Consider the following 13,304-nt stretch of genomic DNA (forward strand, 5'->3'; position numbering starts at 1 on the left):
GGGCGTCCAGGATCACGCACTAGGCCAAAGGCGGCACTAAACCGCTGAGCCACCCGGGCTGCCCACTTGGTGGACTTTTGTTGGAAATAGCCCTTCCCTACATCCTCCTCCTCCAAAAACTAATGCTCCCCTCCTTTGTTTGTTGGACTTGCCTACAGTTGTGCCATAGTTTGCTTGTCTCCCTCCCCGCAAAAAACACATTTCTGCTGGTAAGAGAACTTTTATTTTTAAGGTTAATAGAAAATATCTTTCTTCTTTCCTCTCTCTTGTTTAATAGTTTGGTTGACTACAGAATTCTAGCTGAGAAGGCATTTAATTTCAGAATTTTGAGAACTTTTATCCATTGTCTTCTAGCTCCAAGTTTTGCTGTTGAGAAGTCCAAAGCCATTTTGAACCCTGTTGTTTGAACAGTATCTATTTTTTGTCTGGATGCTTGGAAGATCTCTTTGTCTCTGATACTTCAAATTCCCCTTTGGTGAGCCTTCTATGTGCATCCATTCTCATGCTTGGGTTTGAGCGCTCAGTAGACCCTTTCTTTCTTTCTTTCTTTCTTTCTTTCTTTCTTTCTTTCTTTCTTTCTTTCTTTCTTTTTCTTTCTTAAGATTATTTATTTATTCATAGAGACACAGAGAGAGAGAGAGGCAGAGACACAGGCAGAGGGAGAAGCAGGCTCCATGCAGAGAGCCCGACGTGGGACTTGATCCAGGGTCTCCTGGATCATACCCTAGGCTGCAGGCGGTGCTAAACTGCTGCGCCACCAGGGCTGCCCTCAGTAGATCCTTTCAATCTTGTTCTTGTTTCACGACTATGATTGTTTCTTCCTGAGGACTTTAACGACGGTTTTTCTAAGTCATCTTCCAGCCCAGTACCTGTTTCTTTCTAGGGGCCATCTTCTGTTTCATCTTGATCTTCCATGTCACAGGTATCCCTTAAATGTCTGGTCATCCTGGCTGGCTGTTCAGGCTGGACAGTGGACTTGGGAATGGGGCTTGTTGATTGTCTATTTTGCCACAGGGTCACCTGGCAGGAAATGGCCCCTGGTATCTCCTGGCTGATTGGATGCCCTGGAGAAAATCCCTCTGCCACCCTGCCTGGAAGGGAAAGACCTGGTTTCCAGTGTCCTTGGCACTAAGGGTGGGGTGGGGCAGGTCTGGGGTTTCAGCATTGTGCATATGAGTGCTATACCCTCTACCTCCTCCTGCCTGATGGCCCCTGATTCAGAGGCCCTGTGTCCAGTCCACTCCAGCAAAGAAACCTGCAGTGTATGGCCTAGTGTAGGAGATCTAGAGGCCCAGCTATAGGTGGGCACTACAGACAGATCTGGTTCTCTCTTTTTTTTCCCAGCCAGCCCTGCTTATTTTAGCTCCACTTCATCCACATCTAGAAGTCCCTGGGACCATGAATTCCTGAGCCTTTCAGAGGGACATGGAGGCCCTGGGGTCAGGGGGATATGGGGAGCCCTGCCTCTGTCCTGTGGATACCAAGGCTAGAGTTAGTCCATCCCTCCGAAATCCAACTTCCTCATGTCCTGGGGGAAGACTGCATTTTCCCTGGGCTCATCCCAGCTGAAGGAACTTTACATCAAGAAGGAACTTTCGCAGGGCTTCAGCAAACACCCGAGGAGCCCAGCTGGCTGCTGGGGACCTACTTTGCCACCCTAAGACTTTCACTCTTTGGGTTTATCTGTCCTTGGTTCCTTGGCAGTCTGTTTTCAAAAATCTATGTTATAAATAACCCCAGGGATGCCTGGCGGGCTCCATCTGTTGAGCATCTGACTCTTGATCTCAGCTCAGGTCTTGATCTCAAGGCCATGAGTTCTAGCCCTATGTTGGGCTCTGCGCCAGGCATGGAGCCTCATACATAAAACAAAAACAAAAACAAAAACAAAAGACAACATCAAACTCCAGTCAGCATTAGACTTTCACGTTGAACATCTTAACTCACAGACAACACTTTTTTTTTTTTTAGAGATTTCATTTATTTACTCATGAGATACAGAGAGAGAGAGAGGCAGAGACACAGGCAGAGGGAGAAGCAAGCTCCATGCAGGAAGCCCGACATGGGACTCAATCCCCGGTCTTCAGGATCACTACCTGGACTGACGGCGGCGCTAAATGGCTGAGCCACACAGGCTGCCCACAGATGACACTTTAGCTGTTACCCAAGACCTGTGTTGACAGGTAACAGCTTGGTTATCAGCTGTTACCAAATATCAGCCATACCCTTGCTAATTGTCAGGAAGAAGGCTCTGTCTTGGAATGAAATACAGATGGTCCCTTGTGTATGTGTTGGCGGGGAGGGGATGAAGTAAGGGGATGAAAGGTGGCTCCTAGGAGGAAGAAAATGTTCCCATAGGGAATGGAGGAGCCAAGACCCAGAAACCACCATAACCACATCCTAAGGGACCGGCTGGGGCTCCAATGGTACCACCTTCACAAGTGAGGTCATTTTCAGCTTATAGGCACATTACCCTCATCCAAATAGGGTGAACTCTCTAGGAGCAGGGACCGAGGCACATGCTAGTCACACTGTGGGCGCTTGATACAAATATGTTTAATAAATAAGAGCAGACTGTGCATGCTTTCTCTCAATTGAACAGATGAAAACATTGGGACCAGAGAGAGGAGGTATTTGTCAAGGGTCCCTCCAGGGGTGTGCTGACTTCCTGCCCTGCCCGTTCTCAGCTGCCATGCCCCATACCCACCAATCCCTGGAGCACAACAGAGGTGCCCAGCCTCTAGGTGCCCCAACTGGGGCTTCTCATTTCTTCTTCCATTTTTTTTTATTTATTTATTTATTTATTTATTTATTTATTTATTTATTTATTTTCATTTTTTTTCATTTCTTCTTCCAAACCTTGAAGAGTCCTGCCTTACTCACCCCCTTAGAAAACTCTTGCTGCCCAGGTCTGGAAGAGGAACTTGAGGGTCCTGAGTTGTCTTCTTGGCCCAAAGCAGGACTACCTTGGCTCCTCTGCTTCCATAAGAAGGCTCAGAAGCTTCCTGAATTCTCTCTCTGGGGCCAAAGGGTTTGGAAAGATGTCCTAGCACTAAATGTGCCTGGGAAATGGAGCGAGGTGGAGAAAAACATGATGTTTCCAGAAGGGTTCTTGGAGATGTAGCGGATGCGGTGGGCAGGGAGGGGCAGGGCAAGCTGAGTTGGGGAGTGCCCTGTGATCCCCCAATAATCCCCCAGGGTTGCTCATCACTCTGGCTGGGGAGGACAAAAGTGTGAGAAGGGCCCCACCCTGCAGGGCCGCTGGAGCCTGCCTGAGCTCCAGGGACTGGCAAGAACTTTGGCTGTCCGGACCTTCTGGCTTCCCACCCCCAGCTAAGGGGAGGGGATATCAGGTGCATCTCCAACGGTCTTCCCTGGGGAGAGCCACGGCCACATGGTTAAGTATTTCAAAGCTACACATCGAGCTCTAAACCATGAGATAGACATGCTCTCTCCTGCCCACTGGCAAATGCACCTCGTAGCATCCTGGAAGGCCAGATCTGGGTTTACTGTCTCCGGCTCCCCTGAATGGTTTGCATGAATGGTAAACACAGAGGGAATGTGGCCCGGGCCCCTGGGCTGAGACCTTCAGCCTCCCCCACATGCACCCCCTCAAGGGGTCCACTCAGCTCATCACCAAGCTCTGTCTACATATCCCTGGGGCCGTCTGCATCAGCAGCATGATCTACTCTCAGCAGGACAAAGCTGGAGACAAATCCTGCCAGGGCCATTTGCCCAGGGAATGCCAGGTCCCGGCCCCTGAAGTGTGGCCTAGTTGTAGGGTGCAGGCTCCTACAGCCATATGGACTCCTCCTGTATGGGGAGGGCATGAGCAAAGGAAGGCAGAGTGGGGTCCTGGGCAGGAGGATACTTGCAATTAGAAAATGAGGGTCATCACCATGGAGACCAGTCCACATCAACAAACTCACCCAAGGACCACTCCACGGCTAGGAACCCTTCTTCCCTGAACCCTGTGCCCCATGAGTTCCCAATCCACTTGGACACCATCTTAGGGAGAGAAGCAGAGGAACAAAGCAACGTGTGAGAGTACATTTCCTAACAAAGTTTGAACAAACACCTCCCTCAGGGCCATGGAAGCTTCTGGATGAAACCACACTTTATTTTATTTTATTTTATTTATTTATTTATTTATTTATTTATTTATTTATTTATTTATTTATTTTGAAACCACACTTTAGATCAAGGAGACTGAAGTCAAATTCTCCCGCAGCACATGGGGGGGCCTACAAGAGAGAGCAAGTTAATATCTCTACCTCTGCGAGGAACTGGAAAATGAACAAAGTTGTTGAGTGATGGACAGAGGGGCTCCGGGACCGCAGGGACAGGCTGTGTGCTCTGGAACAGCCAGGAGGCGGCTCAGCGATGAGACCCCTGGGCACCCAGGGTCCAGTTGTGAGTGCTCAGGTGCTGGGTGAGGGTGGGATTCACCACCTACTTTGGTTCCTGCCGGAGGCTCTGGCGGTGGCGGGAGGCTGGTCCCTGGAAGCACTGGGTCACATTGCCCCCTTGTGGACGCTCATGTGGTGGAACACCCACCCGCACCCCCTCAAGGCCCCGCCAAGGCTAAGGGTACAGCCTGGGCGCCCTGGGGCCCAGAGCGCCCTCTTGTGATGGACGTAGCCTGCGTGAGGGGCAGCCCAGGTTCCCAGCCAGCACAGCACCCCAGTCAGGTCTCCTTGGTTCGGTGGGGGTAGGGGTGGGGGTGATTTCCTTGGTGTCAGACGACACCGTGCCCTGGCCAGGAGGTGAGCTGCCCTGAGTGCCTCTGCCCACCAGGAACTAAATACGAACCCCACGCAATGTGTATTTTCATCACTCAGTCAAGAAATAGTCATGGGAGCTGGATTAGGGGTCATTCCTCCAGGCAGGCTAAGGGTGGGTCACTGGTGAGCCGTTGGGCACCATGGCCCCTGAGGGTCCTGTGCAGGCTGCTCCTCTGCTCTCCCTGCTGCTGAGTGTCCACTGCCCTCAGGCCCTATGCCCACTGGGGGGAGAGGGTATAATGTCAGAGGGAGCCATGGGGACAGAGGGAGCCACGAGGACAGAAGCCAGGGACCGCCGGCAGCTCAGACCACCAGCGGTTTAGGCTGTGTGGGTCAGGCTGGGGCTGCATTGCTGGAACACGGACTCACCCACGTTGGCCTCAGGTCCTAGACTCTTAAATGGTCCAGAATTTTCCATCCCTTGCCCGCCAGCCTCTCAGGAGCTAATGTGATGGTGCCTACAAGCTGGTCAAATACCTCCTCTGGGCCGTGTTCAGGTCTTTCTCATACTATCCTGGCGCATATGCTTCAGTTGCATTGGCAGGACGAGGAGGAGCGGGTTCCCTGAGATCTCACTGCCCTGGAGCTAGGGGCAGGACGGGCAGTAGCCCCTGTGGGCTACTGTGAGGGCTTGGGGAAGACCAGGCCTCACTGGAACCCACTCGAGTGTCTCCATTGAGGGCTCTTTCTATCCCAGCTTCTCTCATGCCCTCTCCTGTCATCCCCTCCAAGGCTCAACCCTGAGACTGTGCCCTTGCTGTTCCCTCCACCTAAAAGTGTCTTTGCCCAGACACCTGCATGGCCTTCTGCATGGCCTTTTCCTCCCTTCTGGTGTCCAGTCACAGGCCACTGGTCTTTCCTGAGCTTTCTGAATGGAAGCCAGGAAGAGTCAGGGTTGGAGCTGGGCTCCTGGTAGGATCAGAGAAGCCACCTCAGGGGGGGGGGATGTGGGAGAGGGGGTCAGGGTCGGGGGCTCTGACCTCCCCTCCTCGTACTCACCCTTGGTGGCAGTCTCCCTGCTGAGCTGGATCTCTGGAAGCCTCATGGGGAGCTGTGGAGTGATGGTGAGGGGACAGAAGGAGGCATGGATGCTGGGCCTGGAAGGGGCTGTGGGGCAGCTCAAGACTTCGCTCCCGGGAGTAGGGCCAGCACAGTGTGTTCTGTGACCACCACGGTGGCTACCTGTGAGCCTTGCCTTGTGGGTGCACCATCTCTGCTACATGCCCTCGATCCCATGGTCTGATGGCCACCCTACAACCTGCCACCACCTTCTGATGAGCAAAGCCCCACCCTTCATGGCAAAATGGTACAAGACAAACCAGGAGACAAAGCCAGGAACACTGATGCTGGAGGTTCCTCTAGGCCAGGGGGTGGCCAGTTCCTCTCATAGGATCATACCTTGTGAGGTGGGCAGAGGGCACCTGGGACCCAAGGGTGCACAGGGAACTGTGGGTTCCGGCAGGATAACCCCCTTGGGAATGGAGCTATATGGTGGCTCCTGAGCTATCATTTTCAACAGGGGTGCCAGGTCGGCTTCCTTGGTTTGTGTCACGCCATGACTCTGTCTTCACATGGCCTTCTTCTGTGTGCGTCTGTGTCTTCCTTCTTCTGTCTCTTATAAGGACACCTGTCCCCAGATTTAGGGCCCACCTGGATAATCCAGGATGATCTCTGCATTTTGAGATTATTAACTTAGATTACATCTGCAAAGGCTCTTTTTTCAAATAAGGTCCTATTCACTGGTTCTGGGAGTCAAGACTCAGACATGTTTTTCTGGGGGACACCCCACAACCCACTGCAGGGGGGATTCCAGTTTGTTGCTTGGAGAATACTCCATTTCATGGATAGTGCAGTGCTTGCCAAGAAATCCATGAGAAGGGGATCGGCAGCCTCATGGATGGAACATTTCATGCTGCAAGGAGACAGGAGTGGAGGCTGCAAGGAGAGGTGTACTCTGTCAGCGACCAGCACACAGGGCCCGGGCTGGCCGGGCACAGGCAGGGGGCAGCTCCCTGGGGCTACTCAGCTACCCAAGCTTACTTCTCTCACCTGTTATCCGGGGTGACCCAACACATGAGATAGCTGTTAGCTTGCAAAAAGTGGCAGGAACAAACATTCCAGGCAGAGGGACAGCAGGTGCAAAGTCCAGAGGTGGGAAAGAACTTGATATTTTTCAGGGGCTCTCAAGGTGGCTGGTCCACAGTAGGACCGTGGTGAGTAGGGTGCAGACATGCATGAGAACAGGCAAGGCACAGGCTTTGTAGCTACGGGTGTGGGTGGGCTTAGCCTTGGCCACTGTCTCATTCTCATTCGAAGCTCCTAGGACTTGCTCTTGGGGGTCTGCGGGGGGCCGAGGGGGGAGCAGAAGCATATGTCACCCAAGGCCTTACCTCGCATGAACTGTGCTGAGCCCACTGGCTGGGTTCAGTGCTGAGTGCCAGGGACATAGCCTACTCTAGCTCGGCAGGTACCCAACCAAAGTCACTTGGCAAAGGGTATGATGAGAGGTGTTGGGAAGCCGGGATCAGTGATCAGGAATATACATTCACTGTGAATAGCCCTGTTAGGGTTCCCAAGACACCCTCAGGCTCAGGCACTCATTAGAAGGACTCACAGAACTCAGACAAGCTTCTATACACATTTAGGATTTACTACATAGAAAGATATGGATGAAAACCAGCAAAGGAAAAAGGCACATATGATGGGGGCCAGAGAACCCAGGCACAGCTTCTGTTGTTCCGTCCCCGTGGTGTTTATGGACAGCACGTACTTGTTTCAGCAAACACTGTTTGTTTGTTTTTTTTAATAGATTTTATTTGTTTATTCATGAGAGACACACAGAGAGGCAGAGACATAGGCAGAGGGAAAAGCAGGCTCCCTGTGGGGACCCCGATGCGGGACTTGATCCCAGGACCCTGGATCACAACCTGAGCTGAAAGCAGACCCTTAGCCTTTGAGCCACCCAGGTGCCCTCCATCAACACTATGATGACATAGAGGGGTGCTGCTGCTGTTACTGGCTACAGTCCTCAGGCCCAGCAATGGTAGAAATGAGGCTGGACACAAAATTTAAAAGCACAGGCAAGGCTTCATTGGGGTGTATGCTTTTTTTTTTTTTTTTTTTTTTTTTTTTAGAGAGGGAGAGCAGGGAGGGGCAGAAGGAAAAGAGAATCCTTAAGCAGACTCCTTGCTGAGCAGGAGCTCAATGCTGGGCTTGATTTCACTACTCTAAGATTGTGACCTGAGCTGAAACCAAGAGTCCCCGGCTCAACCATCTGAGCCCCCAGGCACCCCTATTGGGGTTTATGGTTGAGCATGAGGGACACAGCACAAAGGAGAGAATCCCCAGGCTGGCTCTCCAAGGGGAGGTCAAGGAGAATTTTTTTTTTTTATTTTTTTAAAGGTTTTATTTATTTATTCATGATAGACAGAGAGAGAGAGAGATAGAGAGAGAGAGAGAGGCAGAGACACAGGCAGAGGGAGAAGCAGGCTCCATGCCAGGAGCCCGACGCGGAACTCGATCCTGGGACTCCAGGATAACGACCTGGGCCAAAGGCAGGCGCCAAACCGCTGAGCCACCCAGGGATCCCCAAGGAGAATTTTTTAAAGACACAGGTGGGAAAAGGACAGGCTAAGCAGGTAGAGGCAGGATTTATTCGCACCTGCATGCTTAAAGGTCATGCTGCTTCTTCCTGTGGCTCACATCTAGTTAGCATGTTAAATCTCCACTCGGGTGATTTTTAGTATTTTAACCAGGGACAAAGTTGATGAAAGGTCCGCGCTGGAGTCCATCTTGGTGCAAATTGGTTTGGTCCAGTCTTCGTCAGCGTTCATAGGTAGCATCCTCACTCTGCATTCCTTTTTTTTTTTATATATATAATTTTTTTTTTAATTTATGATAGTCACACACACAGAGAGAGAGAGGCAGAGACACAGGCAGAGGGAGAAGCAGGCTCCATGCAGGGAGCCCGATGTGGGACTCGATCCCGGGTCTCCAGGATCGCGCCCTGGGCCAAAGGCAGGCACTAAACCGCTGCGCCACCCAGGGATCCCCCCCCTCTGCATTCCTGCAAGATACGCCACTCAAGAGGTGTAGAGTTTTAGGCTTTTTTTTTTTTTTTTTATGGAGGTAACCAAGGAATGCTAGATTTGGGGGTCCAGTCCCTGTTCTGTCTCACTGCCAACCAGGGAAGCTCACCCAGCCTTGATGTTGGTGTGGAGAACCAGTGTGACTGGCCTTGGGTCCCCAGTTTCCGGCCCCTCCAGGGGTCAGGCTGGTACATTGCACTCCCTGGCCCTGCCAGAAATCCTATTGTTAGCATAGACTGTGTGGTGTGGCCTGAGGCCCCCAGGCAAAGATATTTTATCAGACAGGACATGTCAACAGCTCAGAGACTATCTCCTAGGAGCTGGTCAAGGCCAGTTCTTCCTTTGCCGTGTGTGCATTTTGAGCAGCCAAACCTGCATAGCTAATCCTTTACTGTACAAATCCAAACAGTGCACAAGTGCCAGGCATGGAAACCCAACGTTCCCTGTTATCTCCTGCCCAGCTTCCTGTGGAGCAGGCTTTGTAGGTCTTTGTTTCAGGTCCTGTGAGTAAGGACAATGGGTTTAGGGCTGGGGGTAGGAGATTCTTCTGACTAGTGGGTGAGGAGCGGAGAGGGGGTTGGGGTGGGTACGAGAGGGTGAGAAGGGTGGGCAGTGGCCACTCCACCCCTAGAACTGAGGGCTGTCTCTTCAACCTGGTGCTTTTTTTTTCTTTTTTAAAAGATTTTACTTATTTATTCATGATAGACATAGAGAGAGAGAGGTAGAGACACAAGCAGAGGGAGAAGCAGGCTCCACGCAGGGAGCTTGACGCGGGACTCTATCCCGGGACTACCAGGATCGCGCCCTGGGCCAAAGGCAGGCGCCAAACCACTGAGCCCCCCAGGGATCCCCCAACCTGGTGCTCTTTCTACTGCTCCAATGCACCAGAAGCAAGGGCATCTTAAAAAGGCAAATGGTAAACCTAAAACCCAGTGTAACAGCTTCACGTTTGTGCTAGGCTGGCTGGGAAGGTGTGGAGACACTTGGGGGCAGAGGGTTTACTTCCTCCTCCATTTGCCACGGCTGGTGCAACAGGACCAAACAGCCTTTGCAGGGGCTGTGGTGGGCTGGTGGCCCAGGCTCACAACAATGCCCACTCTGCCTTCTGTCCTTCTGTGTTCCACCTCTTTCCTCTTCCAAAGGCAGAGGGAACCTTCCTTCATATGCTGGGCACCTTATGAAAAAACAGAAAATCTCTCTGTGCTCTTCAGGAGCATCCCCACTGTTATCAACGGAATTGTGTCTCCCACCAAATTCCTATGTTGAATAAAGCCCTACTCCCAGAATCTGACTGTGTTTGGAGAGATAGCCTGTAAGGAGGTCATTAAGGTTGAATGAAGTTATTATGGTGGGGCCCTGATCCAACAGAACTTGGTGTCCCTGTAAGAAGAGAGAGAGAGATAGGCGAAAGTCAAGGTGGAACCAATCTGGCTGGTGCCTCACGCTGCCGACTTCCAGAGGTGGGAGAGACAGATGCCCTTGGTTTCAGCCCCTAGTCTGTGGCATTTTGTTCTGGAAGCCTGAGCTAAGACACTCACCTTCCTCCAAGTAGGAAGGAAGGGCTTGAGTTTGGTGGTGGTCATGGTGGGGGTGTGTGACAGCAGGTATGTGCACCTGACTGGCCCCCTCGGACAGACCCCCAGACCCCCATACTCCTTGGCATGGCTGCTAACAGAGGCCAATCTGGTCCCACTCTGCCCAGGATGTCGGCCCCTGTAACTCTCTGGCACATTAAAACATTTTTATTTATTTATTCATTTTTGTGTGAGAGAGAGAGAGTACACAATGGAGGGGAGAGGCAGAGGGAGAAACACACTCCCCACTGAGCAGGGAACGCAACTGGGGACTCAATCCCAGGACCCCGAGAGCATGACCTGAGCCAAAAGTGTATGCTTCACTGGCTGAGCAACCCGTGCACCCCTCCTGGGGCACATCTTCCCTCTGCTCAGGACTCACTGCTTCCCGTGCCTGGCTCCTTCTCAGCCTTAGGTTGCTCTGTCCTGGCTGCCCTCTCTTTTCTCCTTCTTTGTCCCTTCTTTGTTTCCTTACTTATCTCTCTCCCTTTCCTGTACAGTTTCCTTACATTGCAAAAAAAAAAAATTTTTTTTTTTTTTTTTTTTGGAAGAGGGTCTGTCTCCGCCATCAGGATGTTTGCCCATGAATCCCCAGTGCCTGACTCACTACTTGGATTTTAGTTGAAGGCACAGGCATGTTGTTAAGTCTGTTAACAATGCTATGAAGTATGTGAGCCTGCCAAATCCTCACAACATCCTGTAAGGCACGTGTTGTTGGGAAGTCTGCCATCCGTCATTTGTGATTTTAAGATCCCAAATGCTTGGAAACGCAAAACATTTTTCTTAAAGTTGGTGAGAAATTCGCTTGAGAGCTGTAAGGTTTTGGTCATCTTTATTTATCTCAGTCTGAACAGTCATCTTGTCTTTGAGGAAATTTTAATATATCTGGTTTTGAGGAGCTGTTGCATGCTTCAGCACGCTCACTCTAACATACTATGTGGGAGTTTTCTAGTGCTGTGTAATAAACTACCCAAATGCTAGGTGACAGCTTCACGGTAAACACTGGTCATATATACAGCTGCCATGGGTCAGGGATTCGGAAGCAGCTTTGCTGGGTGGTTCTGGCCCGGGGTGCGGCAGGTGCTTAGTTAAGATGTCGGCCTACAGGCTTGAGCGGGCTGGAGGGTGGGGCCCCAAGGCAGCTCGCTGACAACAGTGGGCAAGATGACGCTGTCTATTGGCACAAAGCACTAGTTCCTTGCCACCCACAGGGGTACCTGAGTGTCTTCATGATATGGAGGGTGGCTTCCCGCAGAGCTGGTGATCCAAGAGAGGGCAAGGCAGTAGCCATAAGGACTTTCAACTCTGCTGCAGAAATCACACTCCATCCTTTCTGTGACATCCTATTGGTTATGATGGCATCAGGGTGTGAAATAACTGGAACTGGATGGATCCCAGGACCTGAGATCTTTTCTGGAGGGTGGCTGCCCCCATGACAGGTACCTATGTCAAATACAAAGATTCTGATTTCCAAAATACATGTGACCCTGAGAGTGTTGGATAAGAGACTGGAATGCCCATTTCACAGCTGAGAACCAGGGTCAAGGGCATTTAAGTGACTGGCCCCTAGATACATATATGGCAATAGAATGAGGACCATCCCACCTCAATCAGCTGTGGGACCGAGCCATTTCTGTCTTTACCACTGCCTCAGCCAAACAAAACGGTTCATCCATAGCCATGGCCAGGGATTGTGGACTTACACTGTGTAGGACATGTGCACCTCCTCTTCTAGGCCCCACAACCCCACCCAGGAGGGAGGGTACTGGCCCTGATCTTCCCTCTGCAGAGGAGGAAGCCTGAGCTGCCTTTGCTCATACACTTGTATGAGACTTGATTACAAGCCTGCAGGGTGTTTCCTGGGCCCAGCCCAACCTTGGCAGTGGACTGCACAAAGGGGAAAACCAGAGGGGGACAAGGTGGAAGACGGGAAGGCGCACACACCAGGGCAGGGTGACCTTTGAAAGGCCACGGCTGTGCTTGGTGTGACCGTGGGCGAAAGCAGATTCTGAAAAAGAAAACAGAGTGAAACACACTGGTGGTTGGTCTGGGCAGTTGTGGGAAGAAAAGAGATGGGAAGGTGAGGGTAGAGCAGGGCAGTTCCCTCCGCCTTCTGCTCTAAGAATACCTTGGAGCGGGGCTCGGGCTCGGGCTCGGGGCAGCGCCCTGCTCCGCGCCACTGCCCTGCAGCTGGGAGGGAGCACCCCCCGGGGCTCCGCTCTTGGAACCTTGCCCTGCTCAAGTTGCTCGGCGTGGCCAGCCTGGCCTGCAGGTCGCGGATGCGACCGGCGCACGGGTCCAGCACTGGAGGTCGCCCTTGACTCCCTTCTTTCCCTCCTATCAGCGGCTGCATAGAGGCGGCTTTTACCCTCGCTTCTCCTCTCCGCTGACTCCTTGAAAACTCCCCCGACGTTGGAGGAGGAGGGAACCGGGCCTCTGGGACAAGCCTGCCACTCAGAGGAGGACCACCGGGTCACAAAGCTGGGGCCTGCGGAGGGGCGGGGCCGGGCTGGCGGCAGGGGGCGGGGCCACGCGGCGGTGGGGGCGGGGCCGGGCGGCGGTGGGGGCGGGGCCGGGCGGCGGTGGGGGCGGGGCCGGGCGGCGGCAGGGGGCGGGGCCACGCGGTCGCCATGGGCGGGGCCGGGCGGCGGTGGGGGCGGGGCCGGGCGGCGGTGGGGGCGGGGCCGGGCGGCGGTGGGGGCGGGGCCGGGCGGCGGTGGGGGCGGGGCCGGGCTGGCGGAGGGTCTGGGACGGCCTTTCCGCGGGTCCCGGGCCACGCCGGTCGCTGTGTGCGGGGCGGGGCTCTCGGCGGTGGGCGGGGCGCGCCGGGAAAAGTTCCGGGAAGGTGCGGCGCCCGCCCA

The sequence above is a fragment of the Canis lupus genome, chromosome 3, assembly GCF_003254725.2.
Source record: "Canis lupus dingo isolate Sandy chromosome 3, ASM325472v2, whole genome shotgun sequence".
Classification (NCBI taxonomy): domain Eukaryota; kingdom Metazoa; phylum Chordata; class Mammalia; order Carnivora; family Canidae; genus Canis; species Canis lupus.